Consider the following 25,206-nt stretch of genomic DNA (forward strand, 5'->3'; position numbering starts at 1 on the left):
ACAAACGTGTGCAGCATACAGGGCTTTAATCATATTCACAATTTTCACAGGCATTTCATATGCTAGGAGAATTTTTCACACTGCCTCTCAGCGCACAGAGTCAAATGATTTCAAGAAGTCAATAAACACTAAAATAATCTGCACTTGTCATTCGCTTGATTCCTCCAGCAGAACACGTAAGCTAAATATCAGGTCGCACAAAGAACGATTTGGGCGGGAGCCATGTTGCTCATCACTTTCTTGAGTCTGAATTCTACTAAGTATAATCTGACATAGAACTTTACATCCGGCTGTATGGAGCGTGATACCTCTCCAGTTATCGCAGGATGTCTTTCGACATTTCTTGAAGATTTTCACGATAATGCCTTTAGTCCAGTCAGGAGGGACAGCCTTGTCGTCCACTACCTTACCAAGCAGCTTAAATAGAGGGTCAGCAAGAGTTTTTTTTTCCTATATTTCAACAGCTCCGGGGGGACTCCATCACATCCAGCTGGTTTCCAATTTCTTAGCGACTTCAGGGCTGTTACAACTTCCTGAAAGAGAATGGGGCCCGAATAGATATCTAAGTGAAATAGGGGCACGTCAGGGACCGACGAGTGACTAATAGGGTATCGGTTGGTACAAAACATCCAAGAAATATTCACTCCAAAGTCCTGGCCATCTACCTGATTGGTATGCAGCTGTCCACTTTTATCCTCTATGAAGTGGCAAGGGTTTCTTTGCACGCCGGAAAGCATATAGACGGTTAAAATATCACCCCAACTGGCTGCTCTTTCTGCCTCAGCTGCTATGTTCTTAGCAAATTCTCTCTTGTCATTCCTGGCTGACATTTTCACTCTCTTATGGGCACATTTATGCTGCTTTATTAAACTACCACAGTATTACCTATTCCTAGGCTGAGTAGATGAATTCAGACTTCCTGAATTAGCTGCCAACTTCAATATGTGAAATTTTCTACCCGTTGTGGGGAGTATGATTTCTGAGAATGTGCATCATAAGGCTATAGAAACCATGACCTATTTATTCTTCTATTCTTTAATTTCCACTTTTAATTTTCTATTATTACATTTCGGTCATCTCTCATACAATTTTGGTGAATTATTTATTAATACCTCTCCCTCTCCTCCTCACCCTAGTCTTAGCAAATATACTAGGATAATTGGTTAGTCCGTCTTTGGTAGTCATTAACAGGGCCAGAAAAATGATAAGGAATTGGTAGGGGAAGGTGTGAAGTACTGGGATTGAACTCATCTCCCCATATTTTTACACACAAGATGATAATTGATACGTTTTGTAGAGATTTTCTCTTGTACTCACAAAAAAAAACTACTGGCGGTGGTACTGGAGGGGCCAATGGCCTATTTTGCTTCTCTAACTATACTGATAAAAATTCTTCTCTTACTCCAGTTTAATCAAGATGCAACACGCCTACCCTTCGGCTACAAAGTTTGCAGTGAAACATCGGATAGGCCATGGGTCTACTTGTATCAACTAATAGAAATAAAATGTTAATTCACTTAAATCAAGGTGCAACATGCCTGTCTTTCTATAAAAAGTTGGCAAGGATAGGGAGAGCTATTGGAGGGTTTGTAGCCCCGCATTTTATCTCCAATCACTGTGATTTAAAAATCATATTATGATTTTATTTAAAACAAGATGCAAAGCTTACCTTGTGACTGAAAAGCTGTCGGGGAGCATTGCTGGATACTCCGGCTTATATTTGCAACAAATTAGCTCTTAACTTCTTTTTTGAGTAGATTCATTACCTATTTCTTGCTTTTTTGAATTGTTCTGCAATAAAGAAGTTCCGAGCCCATTGAAATTTTCAAACAATACCTCAAGAAGAATTTCGTGTTCAAATAACTTTTACAAAATATGTTTGTCAGCTCTTCAAGGAGTATTCACCAGCATTGCAAAGAAAATTGTATCCCTTCTAGGTCAAAAGTAGATTTTATTACCAAGGGCCAATTTCCAAACATCGCCACTAAGAAAGGGCAAAGGAAAACCTCACATTTCTTCATCAAGATTGAACTATTAAAGCTACGTTCTTCAATTTCAATCTCAAACACAGAAAATTATATTACAAACTCAACTGAAATCACAAACAGAAATGCAGAGCAACACTTTAGGACTCGTAAGAAAATGCTCCTTTTTTGGATTTATAAAATTTTATAATTATCACTATTATCACAGCTATATCACAACTATCTGTTAAATTTCCTTCTAATTCTTCTATCTGTTAAATATCATATCTTTTAAATGTCCTTGTCTTGTTCCAGTGGCTTTTTTTTGTATATATTTTATAAAAGTGTTATATTCTTGTTCTCTGTGGTCCATTACAAGCAAAACTTCTTGGGCCTAGTAACTGCTTTACTTTTGTAATAGTTTTTCTTTTAGTATTAATAAATTGATTGATTGAAATACGCGTGTGTTCGAGCCAGAATATTGTCGCATGTCTTATATACTTCTAAATTTTAGATTCATTTCAGTTTGAAACTGTTGTCTACTTAAACAGAGCTTTCAACCCGAGAACAGAAACCTAGCCCAAATGCAAAAAAGCTTGGAAGTGCAAATTCAGATAGAATTTATGATACAAACTTCAAGCCTTCACTTCAACTCTAACACTATGAACTAGGCTCAAGGAGAAATTCCTTCTTGCTCCAAGCAAAAATTATACACAGCTATTCAAATCGTAATACTATATCCACAAATCTGGTTAGAGATCTATAATTTCTGTGAAACCCTGGAGTTATAACTGTCTTGCAACATACTAGAATTAGCAACATAAGAGGAAAAAAAATTGTTGCTTAACTATTTGATACCCTTAGGCTTGCTAATGATGCTAAGAAAAAGCACAACTGGAACGATTTCTCTCTTTTAAAGAGACACATAAACTTCTGTAAATATCCTTAAAAAAATGGCGAGACAAAACCTTTCCTTCCCTTTTCATGACCAGTAAGTACTAGTTAAAGTTCGCAATAAAGAAAATCTAACGAAGCAGATCTTAAAGGAAAAAACACAAGTAAAATCAAAAATATATTCCAAGAAATAACTGACAGTTTATGTGGCATCTAGTGGGCCAAAATAAGTCTACAATTTAATAATATTAGATGGGAGCAGAGATTCCATTTCGAGAGGAATTGAATAGATCCCACCAAAAACAATGGAGGAGGTTGACGGTCTGGGTTTAAGTCTACTTCAAAACTGATGATTTCATGGAAAATGGGTACTTTCCCGATTATTATGTAACCAAGAGACAAAAACTCATACTCCAGGTTTGGCCCCTCCTTCCCAAATCCAAATCCCGAGTATGTCACCTGCAATTGATCTATATTTTTATTACGTTTCTTGTGTGAAGAACATAAAAAAAAAAACAAATATTCCATTTTCTTTGTAAACAGAGCAGTCAGCAGCCACTCTGGAAGCAAGCAAACCCAGTTTAAGTAAAATGTACCAGCCAAATTTGGAAAAATCTATTTTAGAAACATCTATTAATCCAAACACATTTAGAAACGAATGTAGAGGAAAAAATAACAAGAACAAGAAACAAAAAATAAACATAACAGATACAAGATAAACAACATAAATGCCAGATGAAAATCCCTTTTCTCACGTAAAAATAACAAACAAACGACATTGCCAATGGACAATTTCTGCACCGTAAAAAGCCAAGTCCCTAATGAGATAAGATCTAAGGAGAATCAAAACACATATAAGACATGAATTCCTAAAGCCGGCTCTTGCTATCTTTTACTATATAAAACACAACACCTTCAACACGGCCCTAGGACTAGCTCTGTCACAACGTATAACTCATTTCATCAACTATATGACCAAGAATGTTTACAGTCTGAATTTAAAACTGGAGGGTATTCGCACATATCAATGAAATCAAAGATTGCTTGATTTTTAAATGCACTAATGCATCTATGGTATTCTTTTTGTCAGTTGCACTTGGACTAGAGACAGGGAAGGTTTTAATCTTCGTTGAGTACGAAGCATATTTTGGCCATGTTGATCAGTAATTCCATGTTTTCCTCGCAGAAAATGGTAAGGATCACCATGGAATATGTCACATTCCTATGGAACTGAAATTTGAGACACTTTTAGAGATAATGAATAAAGCCCAAGAGCCAGCATTTTAGGAGTTGAATGAAAATTGGCCTTCTCAATTACACCTAAATGAAAATTACCGTTGCAAAACGGTTGCATGGGGAACCTTTTTTAGTATAAAGCTAGACACCCGTTTTTTAAATTTCTGCTGCTACGAGCCTGGGTTCGCTCTTTACTAGGGTGCAGCTACTGCTACGACCATAGCTGCAGAAATAGAAATACTGTTGTATATTTTTACAAAGATCCAATAGAGAAGGAAAAATAGTGCCACTAATATTCTTTTGCTATAATGTTATACTATTCTATTGGCACTTATCTGCAACTGAAAATGACATTACTAATTGCAAAATCGACTAAAAGGTTCCCACATCACTCCAGAGAGACGGGCTTATCTGATCAAAATTTTAAAGTTTAATTGCTTTTTTCAGAGATAATTGCTTTTTAACCAAAAGATACTGAGAGTAACCAAACCCGCTCTGGTGCCCCCTTTTCAGCTCAGAACTCCCCAATAAAATGGTTTCAAAATCGTTACCTCGTTAAACCCCCCCCCCAGACTCTTCTTTACATTTTCAGCTCATTGACATAAAGGTTTAGCATTTTCTAATTTAAATAAAGCGAAATCATGCAGATTCTCATTCTCAGTGCAAAAATAGTCTAAACTCAAGCTGAGGGTACAATCACCCCAAAACCAAGATAAGTCCCAACCCAGTTCAAAACACAAGGTAAGTACCAGCTGCATAATGTTGATGACGTAGTGCCAAAGCGAAATAAGCCTATGCTGCAGACAGACCAAGTTTGAAAAGGAGCTAAGTCCCAACTGCAGATAAACCCGGTGTCAAAATAAGCTAATCCGTGAACTGGTGCAAAAAGAATCGCGAAAATGAGCGAAGTCCTTACTCGATGTAAAAACAAGGCAACTCGAGGTTGCAAACTGACTTGCTGCAAAAACCAGCGAAGTCTTGACTCGAAGAAGAAAGAGACTCTTAAGTCCCAACTCAGGGAAGGATTAAGCAAATTTTAGGGCGGATTCGACAAAAAACACACTGAGGCCTGGCACGATGCATAAACAGAATATGTCTTTATTCAGTGTGAAAAAAACCCCAACAAGATGCTAACTTGGTCCAAAAGTAAAAAAAAGGGGTCCTGACTCAATTTGAAATGAGCCAAGTCTCGGCATGGTGCATCAATGAGCTAGTTTCATGTTGCAGAATGAATCGGCAAAAAAAAAAAACGATAGCTAGGTTCTAGGTTCTGACTCACTCGAAAAACTAGACCAGCCAAGAAGGGGAAGGGAAGAGGATGACTTGGTGTCAATACGAGGTAAGTTTTGCCAGGGTACTAACAAGGGCTAAGTGTAAACTTCAGAACGAAGATGACACGCAGCAAGACCAAGTTAGGCCCTTACCTAGAGAAAAACAAGATAAAACAAGTTCTCATTCAGAGCAGAAACGAGTCAATACCGACTCAGAGCATAAACAAGCTAAGTCATGGCTTGGTACAAAAGCGTCAAAAGGTACAAATTAAGCTGACTCGATACAAAATAAGATAAGTCTTTATTTGGTGTAAAACAGTCTAATTCTAAGTAGCAAAATTTCGGTTACGAAGTGCAAAAACGATTAAGTAGTGAATTAGCGCGTAAACAAGCTAAGTCCAAGTAGCGAATTGTACGCTGGGCATCATAAAAATAGGCATATTGCACCATGCTTGAGTTCGAAACAAGCACAGAAACTCAGTAATTTTTATATCGTAGAACTAATATGGACCAGCGGCTCCTAATAAAATCCCACCACATTGCAAACTTTTACCTGAAAGGTAGGGTTGTTAAACCTGTATGAACCCAGATCCTAAAAGGTTATGGGATATATATATACATATATATATGTATACATATACATATATATATATATATATATATATATATATATATATATATATATATATATATATATATATATATATATATATATATATATATATATATATATATATTATATATATATATATATATATATATATATATATATATATATATATATATATATATATATATATATATATATATATATATATATATATATCGGTCTAACCCATAGTTTTTCATTTTATAACTATTTTTCTGCACTAGATGCCCCTTAGGCCGCAGACTTAACGATGCAGTTTTTAAATAATCCGTGAAAAATATTTTTGGCCCTTTTGGGGCCCCGTTTCTTGTGAATCTGACACCTCTAGCCTAGAAGTTTTTTTTTGTAAGCTACAGTACCCTTCACCCAGGGCCGTAGGTGTTTAAGTTTAAAACCAGTCTGGGACAAAAAGTTTTTTGGTCCGTTCTCAGGCAGCCTAATATCTTCTGCGCCCCCCCCCCCCAAAAAAAAAAAAACAAGAGCTAAGAGCTCATATGGCACTTGCAGGACTTACACTTTTCAGTTTCGATTTTCCCTTTTTTTATATCAATTTTCTCTAAAATTCCTTGTCTTTAGATCTGATTTCTCCTTATTTTTCTCCCTAGAAAAAAGATATATTTTGCCTTAGATTTCCATACAATCTACACGAAAATCAAAGCGTTATTTCTTACTTCAGATAGTGGTATACATAAAATCTTTTACACAATCGAGAACACATAAAAAAGTTCAAGTAAGCGTCATCTCCAGCGCTTCATCACTCGTAGCGTTTGCTTTCGTCTTGAAGCCGGAACAGCTTTCGGTATGCTGACAGTTGATGAAGATTTATCTTCGTTTTTCAACCAGTATTTGACTCGAATAAGTGAGACTAGTGTGACGTTCTCGAAACTATTTCGGATGTTTGTTTTGATTAATTTCAGGAGACTAAACAAACGCTCATCTGGTACATTACTAAAGGGTAACGAAAAGATCAGTGATATGCACTTCCGCAATTCTGGGTACTTGATTTCACCACTGCAAGTCTTTAGACTAAGAATCTTCATCCAGTACTGCTCAACTGACAGGTCTTCATCTTGGGCATTTCCCAAATGAAGCTCAGTGACATCAGTCATTGCCTAAGATCTCCACTTGCAAATAGTGGCCTTAAATATTTTGGCTTCAAGTTTCCTTCATTCCTTGGTTCAACAAATGCCCAAATGTCATGAATTTCGTCTTCAAACTTGAAACAGTCTTGAATCTGCTTAATTAGGATTCAGTTTGGTAAACAAACCAACGCTGCGAATATAGTCAGTTCCATGACGTTAGATGCAACATCATTCACAAGTTTGCTGACACTTGCCTTTAGGGAATGAAGAAGTGGAAGTTCAGATTGAGAAACTGTATTGAATTCATTAGAGAGGCCAAGAGAGTAGTCCATAAATTCAAGATATGGCTTTGTCAACTTGCTTTGTAAGGTTGACAAGATAAGGTCAGTGGTTATATTTGGCTCTTCAAACGTGATTTATATGAAGTAATGAGTAAGAGCAACCTGGTGATCAATAAGCCTCTTTATGCAGGCCTGAAGGGACAACCAACGGGTCTGTCCTGGTGCAAGAATTGGGAGTGCTTTGCATTCAAAGAACTTCTGAAATTTGGCATACTTACCTCGCCTGGAATCACTTCTGGAAAAGTGGGCATAAATAGTTCGTGCCAAGTCTTCTAGTGTCTTGGGAAGTGACAAATATGCATAGGATGAACATAAGTGAATAAGATAGCAGGAGAATTTCACGTTGAAGATGTGAGGCATCATGGCTTTCATATGCATTGAAGCAGATTTATTGGCTCCAAACATGACGTTAGTAGTATCTGCACAAAATCCAACAATATTTTGCCAGGGAATCGAGTTTATTTTAATGACTTGTTTGATGCAGTTAGTCAGACCCTCAGCTGATCCATCCCTACACTTAGCCATGTCCAATACTTCAACATGCAGTTTTAGATCTTTCTCACTAACAAATATTACAATGATGAATTTTTTAGCCTTTTGTTTGAAAAAAATCAAACTTGCACTGAAAATCCTCACTTTATCCCAGATTACCCTGAAAATCCTTACTTTACCCCATATTTCATTTTGTCCCTATATTCAAAATAAGTATCCCTAAAAGAAGTGATTTTTCCCTAAAATAGGGTAATCTCCCTAAAAGTGGAAGCCCTGGGCACTTGTGACGAGGTCGAAAGAGCCAAGAGCTCATATGGTATGAGCTCTAAAAAAATTCTAAGAACCAATAGATTGACTTAAAAGGAAAATCAGAGGCTTAATGTCGGTCGGGATTTAAAATTAGAGCTGAGTCACGATGTCCTTCCAAATATCAAAATTCATTAAGATCCGATCACCCACTTGTATGTTATAAATAACTCATTTTCTCGAATTTTCCTCTCCCTTCAGCCCCCTAGATGATCGAACCAGGGTCAATTTCTGCAGCTCTCTGACGCGCCTACCAATTTTCATCGTCCTAGCACGTCCAGAAGCACCAAACTCGCCAAAGCACTAAACCCCAGCCTAACTCCCCCAAAGAGAGCGAATCCAGTACGGTGACGTTAATCACATATCTACAACATTTGCTTATTCTACCCACCAAGCTTCATCCCAATTCCTCCACTCTAAGCGTTTTCCAAGATTTCCGATTTCCCCCTCCAACTCCCCCCAATGTCAACAGATCTGGTCGGGATTTGAAATAAGGGGTCTAACACATGACTTCCTTCTAAATATCAAATTTCATTAAGATCCGGTCACCCGTTCTTAAGTTAAAAATACCTTGATTTTTCTAATTTTTTCAAATCAACACCCCCCAGCTCCTCCAAAGAGAACGGATCCGTTCCAATTATGTCAATCACGTATCTAGAACTTGTGCTTATTCTTCCCATCAAGTTTCATTTCGATCTCTTCACTCTAAAGCGTTTTCCAAGATTTCTGTTTCCCCCTTCCAACCCCATACGTCCCCGGATCCGATTTGTACTTACTTGTACTTGTACTTGGGTCACGTTCGAGCCTTGTCCAGGCCCATCGTGGCATCCAGAATTTGTCGACATGCCTCTCTCCATTGCTCTCTTTCAAGTGCGATTGGCTCGATCAACTGGATCCATTGTCTATTCCATCGGTACCCGTGCTTCTTGAAACCTCCCATTGGCTCGAGGTCGGCTCTAACTGTTGATAACCATGTCTTTTTTTGTCCTCCAGGCTTCCTTTTCCAGTGCGCAAGGGGTTGGCATTTCAAGCACTGTTTGCTGAACGAGTCATCCGGTCGGCGCAGTGTATGCCCGAACCATCGTAGACGTCTCGCTTTGACAACATCAGAGACAAGTGGTATACCACCACATCTTCTTCTGATGACATCGTTACGGACGCGGTCAGAGAGACGCAGGCCAAGAATACAGCGAAGACACTTGTGGTGGAAGACATTCAGGTTATTAGCTTCCCCAGCTCTGAGGGGCCACGTTTCGCAACCATAAAGAAGCACAGAGAGGACCAAAGCGTTATATATCCGGAGCTTTGTTCGAAGGGAAATTTCATTTCGTAGCCAGAGGCACTTCCGAAGCTGGATGAATTATGCCCAGGCTGCGGAGATGCGGCTTTGTATTTCGCTTAGAGCTTCGCCCTTGGGATTTATTAGGGAGCCTAGATATTTGAAATTCTGGACGTCCTCGATTGGGATGCCATTCAATGTGATTGGAGTTTCATCTAGCCCAGAGGTGCGCATCGATTTTGTTTTCGATTGGCTGATCTTTAGTCCAGTAGCAAGGGATCTAGCAGCAATGTCGTCTATCATGAGCTGTGCTTCTATTATCGAGTCAGCCAAGATATCCACATCATCAGCGTAATCAAGGTCTGTTATTGATAGTGCTGGACTGATTGTCACACCTTTGTATTTGTCAAGAGTTTGAGGATCATATAAGACATAAGATCCTTCTATATATCAAAGATCCGATCTCCAATTCGTAAGATAAAGATACCCCAATTTTCAAGATTACCAAGAATTCCGGTTTCCCCCTCCAACTCCCCCCAATGTCACAGGATCTGGTCGGAATTTAAAATAGAAGCTCTGAAGCATAAGATCCTTCTAAATACAAAATTTAATAAAGAGCTGATCACCCATTCGTAAGTTACAAATGCCTCATTTTCTCTAATTTTTCCGAATAATTCCCCTCCCCCCAACTCCACCAGAGAGAGCGGATCCGGTTCGGTTATGTCAGTCACGTATCTTGGGCTTGTTTTTATTCTTCCCACCCAGTTTCATTCTGATCTCTCCGGTTTAAGTATTTTCCAAGATTTCCGTCCCCCCCCCCAACTGCTTCCCCCCAATGACGCTGGATCCGGTCAGGATTTAAAATTAGAGCTCTGAGAGACGATATTCTTCCAAACATCAAATGTCATTAAGATCCCATAACCCGTTCGTAAGTTAAAAATACTTCATTTTTTCCGAATTAACCGGCCCCCCACTCCCCTCCATATGGTCAAATCGGGAAAACGACTATTTCCAACTTAATCTGGTTCGGTCCCTGATACGCCTGCCAAATTGCATCGTCCTAGCTTACCTGGAAGTGCCAAAAGTAGCAAAACCAGGACAGACAGACAGACCGACAGAATTTGTGAGCTATATGTCACTTGGTTAATACCAAGTGCCATAAAAAATCAGATAAATAAAGGAACTGAGGTAAGGTCCCAATATAGACGAATAAATTAAACCTAAGACAAACAGACACTAAAATGAAGTCGGTTCAAACTTAAAATGAACAGAAATTACCACAAATAATTTTGGAGCTATCACCAGCTGAAACCGTTTAAATATTAATATCATCTTCTCTTCAAACACACTTTTTAAAATAGAGCAGTAAGACCAAACAATACTCAAGTCTTTCAGTGGGTTTGGGGTGGTGGTGGTTGTACTACTCTTAATTTTTGGCTTTTTTGTTCGTTTTAAGTCGAACTTGCTGATCCCTTTTAAATTCAGTTTGCTTTAAAATTATCTAGTCAACTACAGTAAAATGTATCATTTTCCAAGTCAATTGGAACGTTTAATTCAGGTTAAATCTATCCCTGCATAGTAGTGTATCTTCGTTTTAAGCTTGATTTATTATACATCTTTATTTCTGTTCATTTCAAGCTTTGATTATTGGTCTTTATTTTTTGAAGAAATATTATATTTCTTACTCCTCAAGCAACAAGAGAGAAGAAAAATACTTCGATTTTTTTCTTTTTACTGTCTTTTTCATGTCTGGCTTCTTCGACTCTGTCTAAAGAGACAACATTCTGTTTTATCTCCCTTACTAAAGTTATTCGTTCAATAAGGTCGGATATCGTGTCTCAAAATCTCCTAAATCAAGAAAACTGTGATTTTTTGCCCCTTCTGTCGGTATTGGTTACATTTTGGTTCTAGACTTCGATCATAGAATCGAAATTGAAAAGTTCTGCAGCGCTTTGATTCGTTCAATTTTACATTCAGCACACACACAAAAAACATTTAAAATGATAGGTTACTCTATTCAACCTGGTAAGGAAGTATTGACTTGCGAATAAAAATCTTAAATCCTACCTTTCTGTTCCTCAAAATCCTACCTTTCTGTTCCTTGCATATCTATTAGTTTAAACATAAGTAAGTCAATAAAAAAGTTGGATACATATTCCAATTTAATCATAAGAGCTGAACTGTTGCACCAGCCATGAATAAGATATACATCGCACTATAAGATTCAAAAGCTTTTCAGAAGCGAATCCCCAAGTTTTGGAGGACTCTACAAGTTTTCGTTTAAAACCATGTGAGATCTTGCAGAAAACGAAAAGGGCGGACCAAAAACTACATAAAGCAACAGTGTTTTGAATGGTGCAACATCCATAAAGTGACAGTGTCTATGATGAAATCAGTTAATTCCCTTCAATAATTACTTTGACAAATTATAAAAGCTGCCAAATACACGTGGTTTTTATGCATAAAATTCTATTGAATCCTAAAAATATCATATTGGCTAAAACAAAAGAAATTGGCCTTTTGGAAAAGACAGCTGGACATACAGAGGGATCCCTTATATTCAATGATTAGAGCACCATCATACCTACATCCAGCTGCAAATAAGATTCCTAACACCTTATTGGTCTTTGAAAAGTGAAATATCTGCTTACATCCAAATGTTGCAAACAAGAAACTTTGCTGTCAAAGTTCACGAGTGCGGTGCATACCTAGTACTCAGCTGATTCTACTCGGAGAATAGATGAAAGTTAATAAAACTATAAACACTTAAATATTTATTTTAGCTTTTCAATTCTTGCTTCTTGCCAAACTTTAACTATTCTTAAGAAAACGGAAGGAGCTTAAAATGTTTGTACTGATGAAAACTCCACATAGGGGACATATTAACAACCCAGGACTTTTTTTGAAAAAATAACAACAAACAAAGCCCAATCAGTCATCTCACATCCCTCCCAAATTATGAGAACAACACTTCTCGAGAAAGTTTTCAAAACCAGACCCACTAATAGAAAATCTTTCAAGGTCCCACTTGAACAGATAGTTTTGAAAGAGGTCAAATCTAAACCTACAGTATCTTTTTTTTACCTTTATAATATAATCTGTAAAATCAAGAAGCCTCTCTCGAGAGGTAAAATCACGTTTGTGCTATACACCTTCTGCGTGGAACCTCTTCACTTCTTTCCTGCCTTGCTCTACTTTTCCGAATAGTGTTCAGAAAAGGAATAGTTCCTTTTTCGTTTTCAACTGGTCGTCTTACTCCTGTTCCTAAAAAGAACAAACCCTTAAATGAATATTCTTCATACTGGCCAATAGCGGTAGAAACTATTTTTTGTAAAATTTGTGAGAAATTGATAATGCCTGAATTGGTTGATAAATCTTACATACCCCCACGCCAATTTGGGTTCCAGAAAGGAATAGGGTGCGCTCATGCACTGACGGCATTGTCATTAGCATTGACTGATGCTGGTAAATCAGGAGAGTCACTTGTTCTAGGGAGCCATGATGTCAGTCGTGTTTTTGAATCGGTAATTCACGCGCATATCCTTATTGAAATGTACAAACATAGGGTCAGTACTTGTATTATTCTTTCTTTGTATGATATGCATACTCACTTAATGTTACAATTAATCCGCCTGACAAAATGATTCCAGAGATAGTCATATCTGTTTGCCATGGTGTAAGACAAGGTGCCCTTACATCCCCAATCACGTTTAATACCTGTATTCTGAACCCACAGTCCCAACGGTTATGGTTATAACGGTGCCTTGTTTACCTCTCAATCAAGGCATTCTAATGAAAATTTTCGCTCACTCCATGGGTATGAGACTAGAGAGGCAGATAGTTTGATTAATGAGTACCGAGACACCATATGTGCAGCTTTCGGAATTACGTATTTAGCTCAGGCTATTTGGAATGATATCCCAGCTGGCATCAGGGAGGCGGAACATATTGGGTCGTTTAAAGTAAAATTAAAAAAACATTTATTGGGAGTGACCAGATAATTTTTTTTTTTTTTAATTAGTGTTAGCCTTTATTTATGTATATTCTGGTTTTAAAGAGTTATTTGATTGAGTGTTTTTGTCCTCCTTTAATTTTTTTTTTATTATTATTAAATTAGGTTGAGAATCAGAGGATTGCAGCCGTCCAACATCAGGCTGTTTGAGCCTTCCCCCGGGCAGTTGTGTGTATTTATAGTTTTTGTAATTTAGTAGTTAATAAAGAGAGAGTTCATTCAAATTCAGATGTATCTCTTATTGCTTGATCAGACGATGTAGGTGTGCCTTGTTTACCTCTCAATCCAGGCAATCTAATGGTCCTATGTCAATTTTGAATTATTGGTCAACCTGCCTGAGACTAGGTGGGCATGCCTTGCTAAAAGATAACAAACAAACAAGTGCTGTTCCAACAAGAGAGGCATACTTACTCCCGCCGTTTACCCGTGCCATTTAACCAAACACTTGGAAAACTATAGGTTCATTGACTATCTTAGCTCTATTACCTTAGTTCTTCTGCCCTAGGAATGACGCATAATCGGATAATAGATAGACTCATCTATTAACAAATGAACATCATGTTTGTGCAATTCTAATAAGGGGGTTAAAGCCAGATTTGCCTCTCACTCAAATGGACTATCTATCTTGGCTTTTTCTACAATTAGCCATGGCTTGATGCCCATACCTATTCGATCTTAAATCAACTCAATACCTAATTTTTTCTAATTTTTCAGAATTAACCCCTCCCCCAACTACCCCAAAGAGAGCGGATCCGTTCCAGTTATGTCAATCATGTATCTAGGACTTGTGCTTATCTTTCCCACCAAGTTTCATCCCAATCCCTCCACTCTAAGTGTTTTCCAAGTTTTAGGTTCCCCCCTTCCAACTCCCCTCCACTGTCACCAGATCCGGTCGGGATTTAAAATAAGAGCTCTGAGACACGATATCCTTCTAAATATCAAGTTTAATTGAGATCCGATCACCTGTTCGTAAGTTAAAAATACCTCATTTTTTCTAATTTTTCAGAATTACCCCCCCCCCCCTAGCTACCCCATAGAGAGCAGATCCGTTCCGATTATGTCCATCATGTATCTGGGACTTGTGCTTATTTTTCCCATCAAGTTTCATCCCGATCCCTCCACTCTAAGTGTTTTCCAAGATTTTATGTTTCCCCCCTCCAACTCCCTCCAATGTCACCAGATCTGGTCAGAATTTAAAATAAGAGCTCTGATACACAATATCATTCCAAACATCAAATTTCATTAAGATCCCATCACCCGCTCATAAGTTAAAAATACTTCATTTTTTCTATTTTTTCCGAATTAACTGGCCCCCCAGTCCCCCCCCCCAAATGGTCAAATCGGGAAAAAGACTATTTCTAATTTAATCTGGTCCGGTCCCTGATACGCTTGCCAAATTTCATCGTCCTTGCTTACCTGGAAGTGCCTAAAGTAGCAAAACCAGGACCGACAGACCAACAGACTGACAGACCAACAGAATTTGCAATTGCTATATGTCACTTGGTTAATACCAAGTGCCATAAAAATGCAACATGCCATAGACTCTAGACAGTTGAGCTTGTCCAAGGAGTCCATGTCTACACAGTAAATTATCTATGTCTTATGCAGACAGTAAAGAAAATATAAATGAACACAATACAAATAAAAACAATAGCAAAAAAAGCAACAAAAACAAAAAAGAAAAGACCAAAGAGGAAACCAAGATACTGGTTAACAAAAAACAAAATGAATTCCTGAGAGACAAGTGTTGTTATTTTGTGCTTAGCTTTGATGGTTTAAATTGGTCTCTTGGATAGTAAAGAAAACATAAATGAACACAATACAAATAAAAAAAAAAAAAAAAAAATACAAAAAATAAGAAAAACAAAAAAGAAAAGACCAAAGAGGAAACCATGATACTGGTTAACAAAAAACAAAATGAATTCCTGAGAGACAACTGTTGTTTTATTGTGCTCAGCCTTGATTGTTTTATTCTTCATATTGTACTTCTGCATTCCCTATTAGATTTACTGCTCAATAGATAAGACCACGTACCCTGACCATATACGTAGGACCATACCCTGAGGACCCTCTAGTCTAGAGGGTAAGGAGCCTACTGCCAAAAGCTTCCATAAAGTCTCCACTTTCTAATGGTATTTTAACAAGTTAATACTAAGACATAACTGGACATCACAACTTAAACAAAAATAAACAATCAAACTTACTTGTGACTGTATTTCCTTGCTTCATCTTCATTATAGAACTGAAATTAAAAAAAAACCTTATGCAGACCAAAAAGATCTAAAAACAACAAACTGAAGACAGAAAACACAAATCAGCCAATAAAAAAAGAATACTTTCTATTGGTATACAAAATTGTCACTAAATAAACAAAAGTGGTCTGAAAATACTCTACTTTATATTTCAAACCACCTTATCTTGAAATACATACTTTTTACATTTTTTTCAATCCCCCTCTTCCCCATCCCCTCAGTAGTACCCCCTTAGTAATACCTTTAATTTATCCCAATTATTTGTTTAAAAAGATCTGTAAATTTATCCCTCCAATTTATGAGAAGCTGTTGATATACATTTTCAGAAGTAAAACCAAAGAAAAAGAGATTGAAAACTTAAAATTAAGGTAAAATATTAATTGGTAGAATTCAGATAGGTGTAAACCTGCTATGTATCCAATCTTCTAAGCCCAAGCAATCACAAAATGGCAGTATCTTAGAAATACCCTCCAAACAGAGCTGGATCTAATCAATAGCAAAATAATTAGATTAATTTATAAAATTAATTCAATTATTAATTAAATTAATTAAATAATTAGAATTAAAATAATTAATTAAATTAATTATTTAAAATAATTGAATTTTTAAATAATTGAAAAGCAAAATTAAAAAATAATCCTGAAAAAAGGACTAACTAAATATAAAAAGAATCTATATTGTTATACTTAAGGATTCACTTCACTTAGTGAAGTTGTGGGCTGGTTCAGATTTCACAGGAAAGAACCACCCAAGGGGTTACCATATTAGGTTTTTCCTTATGAATTTTTAATATTATTGTGACTTTTGGAAAGAACAGTAAGTTTTTCTAAATTATTCTTCAACTATATATTTTTCCTAGACTAAACATGGATTATCAGTGATTAAACACCTCTCAAAGACACTGTGGAAAGAACTTATTTAAATGATGAGTAACTGTGTTAGTGCAAAATTACTTGGTAACACTGTGAAAGCTAAGTTCTATATCATAATATTTGATTGTACCCCAGACAAAATTTTGTATCCCATTACAAAAAAAATGAGCCAAGTCGTCTGATATGTTACACAAAATAAGCAAGCTTAATACTAAGTTAAAGAAAGTTTTATTGATTTTGTAAAAATGGTTAGAAAAACACATGAACATTTCAATACGGCTATCATAAAACAAAAAACTGATTTTTTAATATTATATATTATTAATTTTTGCAATATAATATTAATTTTTGCAACAGCCAGTCACATGACAGCTGGGCAAATATGCCTGCTGTGTACAAGAGAGTGCAATGAAGATTTCAAAAAATTGACAAAGGTGTTATTTTTTTTGTGCATAGCTCTTAACTTAATTTAGTTGAGGTGAATATATTGTCTGTTTTGGCTGAAACTTCTACAAGTGTTTAGAGATGTTCAAAGAATATATACTTTTTGAATCCTCACCTCAAAAGTGGGAAATAATAGAAATCTACACTAAAACTAATCCAAAAGGAACAAGTCAGACTAGATGATCAGCTTGATGATCAGCTAGATGATCAGCTAGATGGTCAGCTAAGTTTGAAGCTGCCCATGTACTTATAGAAAAATAATTATAGAAAAATAAAATAATAATTATTATATAGAGACTATATAAATGCTTTAAGAGGGGCAGAGGGCACTAGAGACAAAGTTAGAAGTAGGAAGTCTCTTGGATGCTGATCTTGTCATTGTTTCCTTTTGTATCTGGCAGCATGGTCTGAATTGTTAAGAGAAATTTACGAGCGTTAAGAGCGTTAAGATAAATAATGAGGTGGAGGGCAAAATGTGTTTTGAAGAATCAAGGGGGCTATTTAGCTGCTGTTTTCTAGAAAAAAAGTTAAAGGAAATACCAAAATACAGCAGTTTTCAATGAAATACCAAGCCTAAAAAGTATTGTCCAAAATCAAGGGGGGACACCCAATTGATACCCCTGGCTGGTTCTACTATTTCCGTGAACATTCGCCAAGCTTGTTGGCCCTCTTCAGCCGATATTTAGTTTCTTCGAAAATCTTTTCAAAACTAAGATAAGGCATAAATTCATATTAAAGAGCGTTAAGAGAAAATAAAGAAAGTCATTACATATGATCAAAGGTTTGATGAATACAATGGAACACTTCAGGAATACACCAAATCTGTGGTTAGAAACTGCAACAGAAATTGCAGAACACATCAGTCTAGAGCCAATTTTGCCATCCCATAGGGTATCTAAACCAAAAATATTCCCAAGAGGAATTACAGATGATGAATCATGTTGCATTGTCTCCTGAGGAAAGTCTATTTATCTCCATAAAGCAAGTTATAGATGTAATGATGATTGATTTAAAGATAAGAATGGAAAGCTCTAAAAACCTATTTGAAATTGTGAGACAGGTATTTTGTTCAAAGTAGTTCAAAGAACACAAAGCTACCAAGGAATAAATTCAGCAGACATAAATTTCGAAAATACTTAAAACTCAGAACGACCAGAAATCATAGGCAGTACAATAGCCCCACGGAAGTAAGGTTGGGATGGGTAAAATGTATTACTTTTTTTTTTCTTGATTTTATGTGACCAAGGCACTTCGTATAGAAGGAGTTATTATAGAAACTTCGAAAGCAGCTCATTCAATTGGAAACTGTAAATTCAAGTGCTCTTTTCAGAGTAAAAAGTGATCAGAGGTAAACTAGCTTATCTGGCTATCTCCAACGTCACTTGCCTCCTGGATTGTACCTTGTGATATATGCAAGAAGTAGTCTGATTGGGAAAAAGCTGCAAACGGAAGTGAAAATACTGACCCTTATGCTGACTATGTGTGTCCAGAGGAATTATTGTTGGAGGATGAGTCTTAAGCTCCCACAGGTAGTTTTTTTTACTGCTAAGATGTTTTTAAGAGTATTGTGCTTTCATGCTAGATCATTCCGTGTTGATGTATTACATGATATCTTTTTGCGTTTCACTATATTTGATTTTAACTGGTTACTTTGAAAGAGGTTTACAAGTCTTAAAAAAATATAAAAACTAGTTACTGAGATTTCAAGATGAATATATAATGAAAATAGCATAGAAAAAATATGGATATAATTTGGCCAAAAATGTCAAATTTTTGTTTGCTCACAGGACCTATTCATGGATAAAAAGTTGACACCTGATCATATACAAAGTTATATGTAATTTTTTAAATGTTGAATAAACCAAAGGTGGATATCCCCATTTTGGTCAATCAATATAACATAATAACATCTCCCTTTATCCTGAGGGCCTCATCTTTTGGCTGAGAGCATATTTAGCAAGTTAATAGCCAAAATTTAGCCCTATTTTTAAATAAGATATTTAATTTCAAAAATGACTATCACAAGCCCTGAAGGACTGAATTCGCATTTTGAGTCACAAAACCATAAAAGCCATTCATTAGTAAAAAAAAAGGGCCTTTCTGAATGTTGGAAATTTAAAAGGGTAAAAACTAAAACAAAAAAAAAAGACTGAGATAAAATTAGTGTTGAAAACTTTTAAAAGAGAATATATAGACAATAGGGAGGGAACAAAGAATCACATGAACATAAAGCTTGGGTATCACCAGTATCAAAGAAAAAAAGTAAACTAGCAGTTCATTTTATTGATAATAAAGGGGAAAGGGTTTTTTCATACTTGGAGGTTAAGCAACAGAAGGGGGACAAGATAGGAACGGGTTCAGAAACAGTAAGTGGTAGACAGAGTCTGAATAGGGAGTGTCTTTTGGGGAAAATGTTTTCTGTACAAAGGTTTATCATTGCATTTTTTGTGAAAAGGGGGCACAATGTTCCTCTTCTGTGCTCAACAGTTACCAGCTTGGCATTTTTTAGAATGAGTGAGTATGGTACCTTGGCTTCTTTAAAATCATTCTTGGGGCTGTTTTCTTATTGGATTCAATTTTTCATGATTCATCATGGGAGATACCAGGATACCAAACAGGGCATGCATATTTAAGATGTGGGCTGACAATGGAAGTATGGATCCATAAAGAATGGGATGGGGGGGGGCGTTAAATTTATTCAAGAACATTAGGAGAAACGTGGATGCATTAGCTTTATGGACATTATCTTTAACAGGGATATCCCACTTTAAATTAGAGGAAACTGAAGCCCCAAGTAATTTAAAGGAAGACAGGGAAATATCTGGGGGGATAGGGTTAAGGAAAAGGGGTGAGGTTTTAAGGAAACATATTGGCATTATCATAGATTTAGAGGGATTTACTCTCATGTCCAAGATTGCTGTGTCATCTGCAACATCACTGAGGATACTCATAGTGTTCCTTACTAAACTTTGGTAGCAGGTTTCAACAACCGTTAGGTCATCCACAAATTTCCATCTGTCAAGAAATCTGTCTCCATTGTAGACAGGGAGGGAATTGGAATAATGAATCTGATATTTGACTACCTGTGATCTATTTGATAAAAAGGAGGCAACCAATTTAACCAGGAAAGGACCAATATTGATTTCAATTAAAAGTTTCTCAACCAAATATTGTAATTAACAATGTCAAATGCTTTTTGAAGATCAATGGAAATTAAATTTAGCCAGCAATTAGTTTTTCAAGGATTTTTCCAAATGAGTCAATAAGAAAAACAAGGTAATGGGAACTAGAAGTGGATTTACTGTTCCCACATTGTCTCAGGTCAGTAAAAGGTAGGATTTTCTCCTTTAGCCAGTCTGCAAAGAATCCTTCATACAGTTCAGAGAATATAGGAGTGAATGAAATAGGATGAACACCTTCAAAACTGGGTTTTCTGTTTTTCTTTTTCAAGGGGGTTATGAAACCCTGTTTCCAAATTTGCATGTATTGGCCAAACTCAGTAATTTCATTGAAAATAACAGACAAGGGCTTTGAGAGAAAGTCACTGAAAGCACTAATAAGAGGAAACAGGATATCTAAAGGGCAGACACTTGTTTTTTGTAGCTTTCCAATTTTTCTTTTGATCTGAGATGGAAATATGGAGGGAAAAGCAGATGAGAGAATGTCAGTAGAAAATTGATAAGACAATGCTGGAAGGCTCTGGATGATACAAGCAAGGAAATTGTTAATGTTATTAGAAGTAACTTCTGGGGATTCAGGTAAGTCAGAATCAAGCTGGTCTAGACTCCTACCACACAACTTTTATACCTGGAAATTCCAATTTTTTGGTTTATTGGTAAACAATTCTTTGGCCTTATTTTTGTTGTAGGATTGGTCAGATTTACATATTTCTTTTTTAATTGCTTTTCAAAGTTTATTAGCTTCATCCAATTTACCCTTTCTGAAAAGATTCAATTTTTTTCTAATTAGCACTTTTATGGATGGATTGATGAATGGTTTGTCACTGGAGTACTTTTTAAATCTTTTTTTCATGAAAGAATTTAGATATTTATTGTTTAGCTTTTTGTGAAAGGTTTAATCCTGTTTTTGGCTAAATTATTAATTTATTGCTTGTATTCAATGGTTAAAACAAAGAATGGATACACATAAGTGCACATTAAAAGCTAAATAAAAGTTCAGCAAGGCAATCTCACTGTGCATGCTGGGACATGGAAATAAGAATTAAAACTATGCAGACTTGTTGAAGGAGCAGGTCAAAAGTCACTGGACTGACATTCAGGGCTGGAAAAGTATGATTGGAATGATTGGGCACATTTGGGCCCTGCACTGCCATCAAAATGAACAGCTGATTCTGGAAATTTTGGAATGTTATTAATAATTCCAGTAAGCATTTCCTCTGCAGAAAGATCATTTTCCAGGCTAAAACCAATAAGAAAAATATCTGATATCAACATTAAATAAAGATGAACTAAATGCTTTAGCAATTATGCTAATTGAAAGTGAAGACAAAAGGAAAATGGAATTAAAAACGTTTTAGAAGCAGTTGCAGAACAAAAATTCAGAAATATGTAAGTTCATGTCCCCATATTTTTGACATAAAATTCAAAGGATATTTTAAGCAGTTTCATAATATATAGGAGATACAAATGTAAACTGATAAGCACAAAATGAGTACAAAAAAGAACTAAGGAGGACAGAAACGTAAGTTAAACCTAACAAACAAGACCACCAAATGAGACAAGATCAAGAGAATGACCTGAGAAATATAAATATATGGGTGATACTGAACAACCAAGACTATCAAAAGGGATAAGACAAATCCAAGCAGCTGAGGGAAAAGGAACCAGAAAAATGTTCGAAGGAATGATAAACAAAAATAAAGATCAAAGAAATAGAATATTAGTGAAACCAATGCTTAGAACAAGTCAAAAACAAAATTGATCAACATAGAAAAGTGCAGTTAAAAGATAAGTGGCAGCAAGAATCATAACAACTCAAAAACAAAATTGAAGAACAAAAAAAAAATATGCAGTTACAATACATGCAACAATGAGGATCAGAACAAATCAAAATGAAAATGAAGAACAGAGAAAACTATTGTAGAAGATATGCAACAATGAGAACAAAGAAATGTGCAGTTAAACAATAATCAGCAGCAAAAATTACCAGCAACAGTTGTCAGAATGTGTCAAAAATGAAAGTGAAAAGTGAAAGTTTCCTTAATATGCTTCCTTATCAATAGCCTCTAATGTAGACCTTTAACTATTAATTTAGTACTCCTACTCTCTACAGGAAAACACTAGGCTATAAAGTTCCAAGAACTGGGTCTACTTAAAAATTCCAGATAGCCTACTTGACATACCTCTATCTTTCCTCTACCCCAACCCTACTAATGGGCAAATATATAGCCTGAAGGTGTACTAAACTGATTTTCAGTAGAATGACTTAATAGCAAGCAGTAGGTTAAACATGCAACAGAAACAATTCTTATAACTCTTTGATTGTTGTAAAGTAAGAATTGTTTTCTTAACATGTTTTTTTTCTCAATAGTCCCTAATACAGAACTTTACCTGTTACTTTAGTACTCCTACTCACTATAGGGAAACACTAGGCTATAGAGTTCTGGGAACTGAGCCTACTTTTGTAGGAAGAAAAGAGTTGTGCTACTGAAATTCATTGGGTATATGTAATTTTGGTGGTAAAATTATAGTAATTCATATAACTGGCTTACCAATAAAGTGAATGTACCACTCAATGCCTTTTTTTATGTTCTTTATGAATATAATTGCTTCTACTGTAAATTCAAATTTAAGCACTTTTTGACCTCTTAAAAATGATAAGTGATAAAAGTGATAAAGTGAACATCACTCAATGCCTTTTTTATGTTCTTTATGAATATAATATTCACTTATACTGCAAATTCAAATTGAAGTACTTTTTGAGCTCTTAAAATGACAAATTTTCAATTAAAGTATGAGTTATCAGTTGTTTTACACAAAATAATACTAAATTTTCTCATCACCATCTTTTTCTATCATTTCCAAAAAAAAAATATGCTACATTTTCTCAGTGCTAAAATTATTTATAATAAGGTAGCTTAGGGTAAAATTCTAGTTGATTGGCTTCTTGATATCTCAGAAAGGGGTTAGGTAAAGAAAATGAAACTTTCAGGGATTGGTCTACAGGCTAAAGTATGTTCCAGGAAGGTATTTTGAAGTACCTACCTTCACTCCTTCTCTCTCTAGAAGGCCCTGACCTTTGATGACTTTCATAAATATGTGTGTTATAAAAGTGAAACCTTGCAAAATAGATCTTCTGCTTGAATGAAGTACAACAAAATTGTTTTCATCAACACAACTTTGCTCAATCCCAGAGGTTTTAAAGATATGCAAATAAATTTTCTAAATTTCAAAAAAAAAACAACATTGATATTGCTCAGAATTCTACTCAAATAACAAGAATTGCATTTTCAGAACTAAAGACAGAGAAAAAGTAACTGGCAACTGAAAGTTAAGGTAAAACAATGTTTTGTCAAAATTTCAACAGGTACAGAATCATTCAACAATTTCAACAGGTATATTCACAGGCATAGACCTGTCATGTAGGTGAATTTCAGGGCTCTCTAGAGGGAGGAGTGGAGGTGGGCACTTTAAAATATCTTCCTGAGATATACTTTAGCCTGTAGACCCATCCCTGAAAGTTTCCTTTTCCTATCCTAACCCCTTTCTGAGATAGCAAGAAGTCACTCAACTAGAATTTACTAAATTTAGGAAATACATTTGCATATCTTTAAAATCTTAAAAAGTTCTTAAAGTATAAAGTTAGGGTAAAAAGTGCTTAAATTTGAAATTATAGTAGAAGCAATTATTATATTCATAAAGAATATAAAAAAGGCATCAAGTGGTGTATTCAATTTATTGGCAAGCCAGTTATATGAACTGCAATAAATTTACCATTTGGGCAATATGTTTGTCCATTGGAGGTGGGGATAAATTTAATTATCTACATTTACCTTAATTACCTTACCTTAATTCGCACTTCGGAGCGAATTAGTTGCAAGAACTGTGATGCTCCATAGTATTTAGGAATGATTTAAGTAACTGTTTGAAAGTAGGCTAGGCCTAGATTCTAGAATTTTAAAGTATTTCCTTATGAATGAAGGATTACTTAAGTAAATCGTCTCATCTTTCCGAAATAGTAAACAGCTACTAGGCTAAATAACAGCATACGTGAGATTTAAGAGTTAGTGTAGCCTGGTTTAAAATCAAAAGTTGAATTGAGTTTAGTACTCTAAGATAGAACATGTTGTCTTACAATCTCTGGTGGTGCTTGATGTTCAGGTCTAGACATTTTTTGCCAGGAAACGAATTAACTGTTACAGAAACTAGTCGTGGTTTTTATAAAAGAACCGAATCTCGTATTGTATTAATCTCAAATCTAGCGTTCTGAAAATTCAAAGTATTTGCCAGATTTTTCTTAGCTTCATCATTAGCAAATCAATTGGTGGAATCATTTAAAACGAAAGGTGTAACCAAGGGGCTGTAGAAATTATTAAATTTACGTGTCCATCCATAATCATTTGTCTCCTTTGTGGTTGAAAACAGTCGGAATTTTATGGAGGGTATCCCGTTTGAGCAGAAATGGCAACAAATATCGATAAAGACTCTTTCTTCACTGATCTGAAGATTTTAATTCAAAAATGTCCCAAATGAGACTTCTTGATTTTAGCCTGTGATTGGATATCCCATGTTGGCCCAACAGACCCCAACCACATTATTGTTGGTCAGTTCAATTACGGAGAGCGGTGCTTCAATGTGGATAGATTAATCCAGTTCGCGAGATCCCATAATTTTCCATTATAAACACTATGTTCTATCACAAACCCTTTCAAAAGATGACTTGGCAATCAAATAATGGCTCCACAGCCAAAATTGGCCAAATTGACCATGCATTGATCCATCAGCGTTGGTTCTCCTCGGTCATAAATTATCAAGGCTACAGAGGAGTGTGCACGGGATCAAAATCTGAAAGTGATTATACGCTTGTAGATCCAATGACACTCCTGAAGTTAGATTATGTCACTTGGGTATATGTCACTAGGCGTCGGAGGAT

At 35.8% G+C, this 25,206-nt stretch overlaps 1 long non-coding RNA gene across 1 annotated transcript; it reads right to left on the minus strand.

The window, feature by feature from the left end:
* Positions 1 to 3,023: 3,023 nt before the first annotated feature.
* Positions 3,024 to 24,548, minus strand: LOC136037978 (uncharacterized). Its single transcript, XR_010620098.1, has 4 exons — positions 24,409 to 24,548; positions 15,731 to 15,768; positions 12,599 to 12,778; positions 3,024 to 4,088 (listed from the first exon to the last, which is right to left on the minus strand). It is a non-coding gene; the product is annotated as an uncharacterized LOC136037978 (long non-coding RNA).
* Positions 24,549 to 25,206: the final 658 nt, after the last annotated feature.

This window comes from Artemia franciscana, chromosome 17 (assembly GCF_032884065.1).
Source record: "Artemia franciscana chromosome 17, ASM3288406v1, whole genome shotgun sequence".
In the NCBI taxonomy this organism is placed as follows: Eukaryota; Metazoa; Arthropoda; class Branchiopoda; order Anostraca; family Artemiidae; genus Artemia; species Artemia franciscana.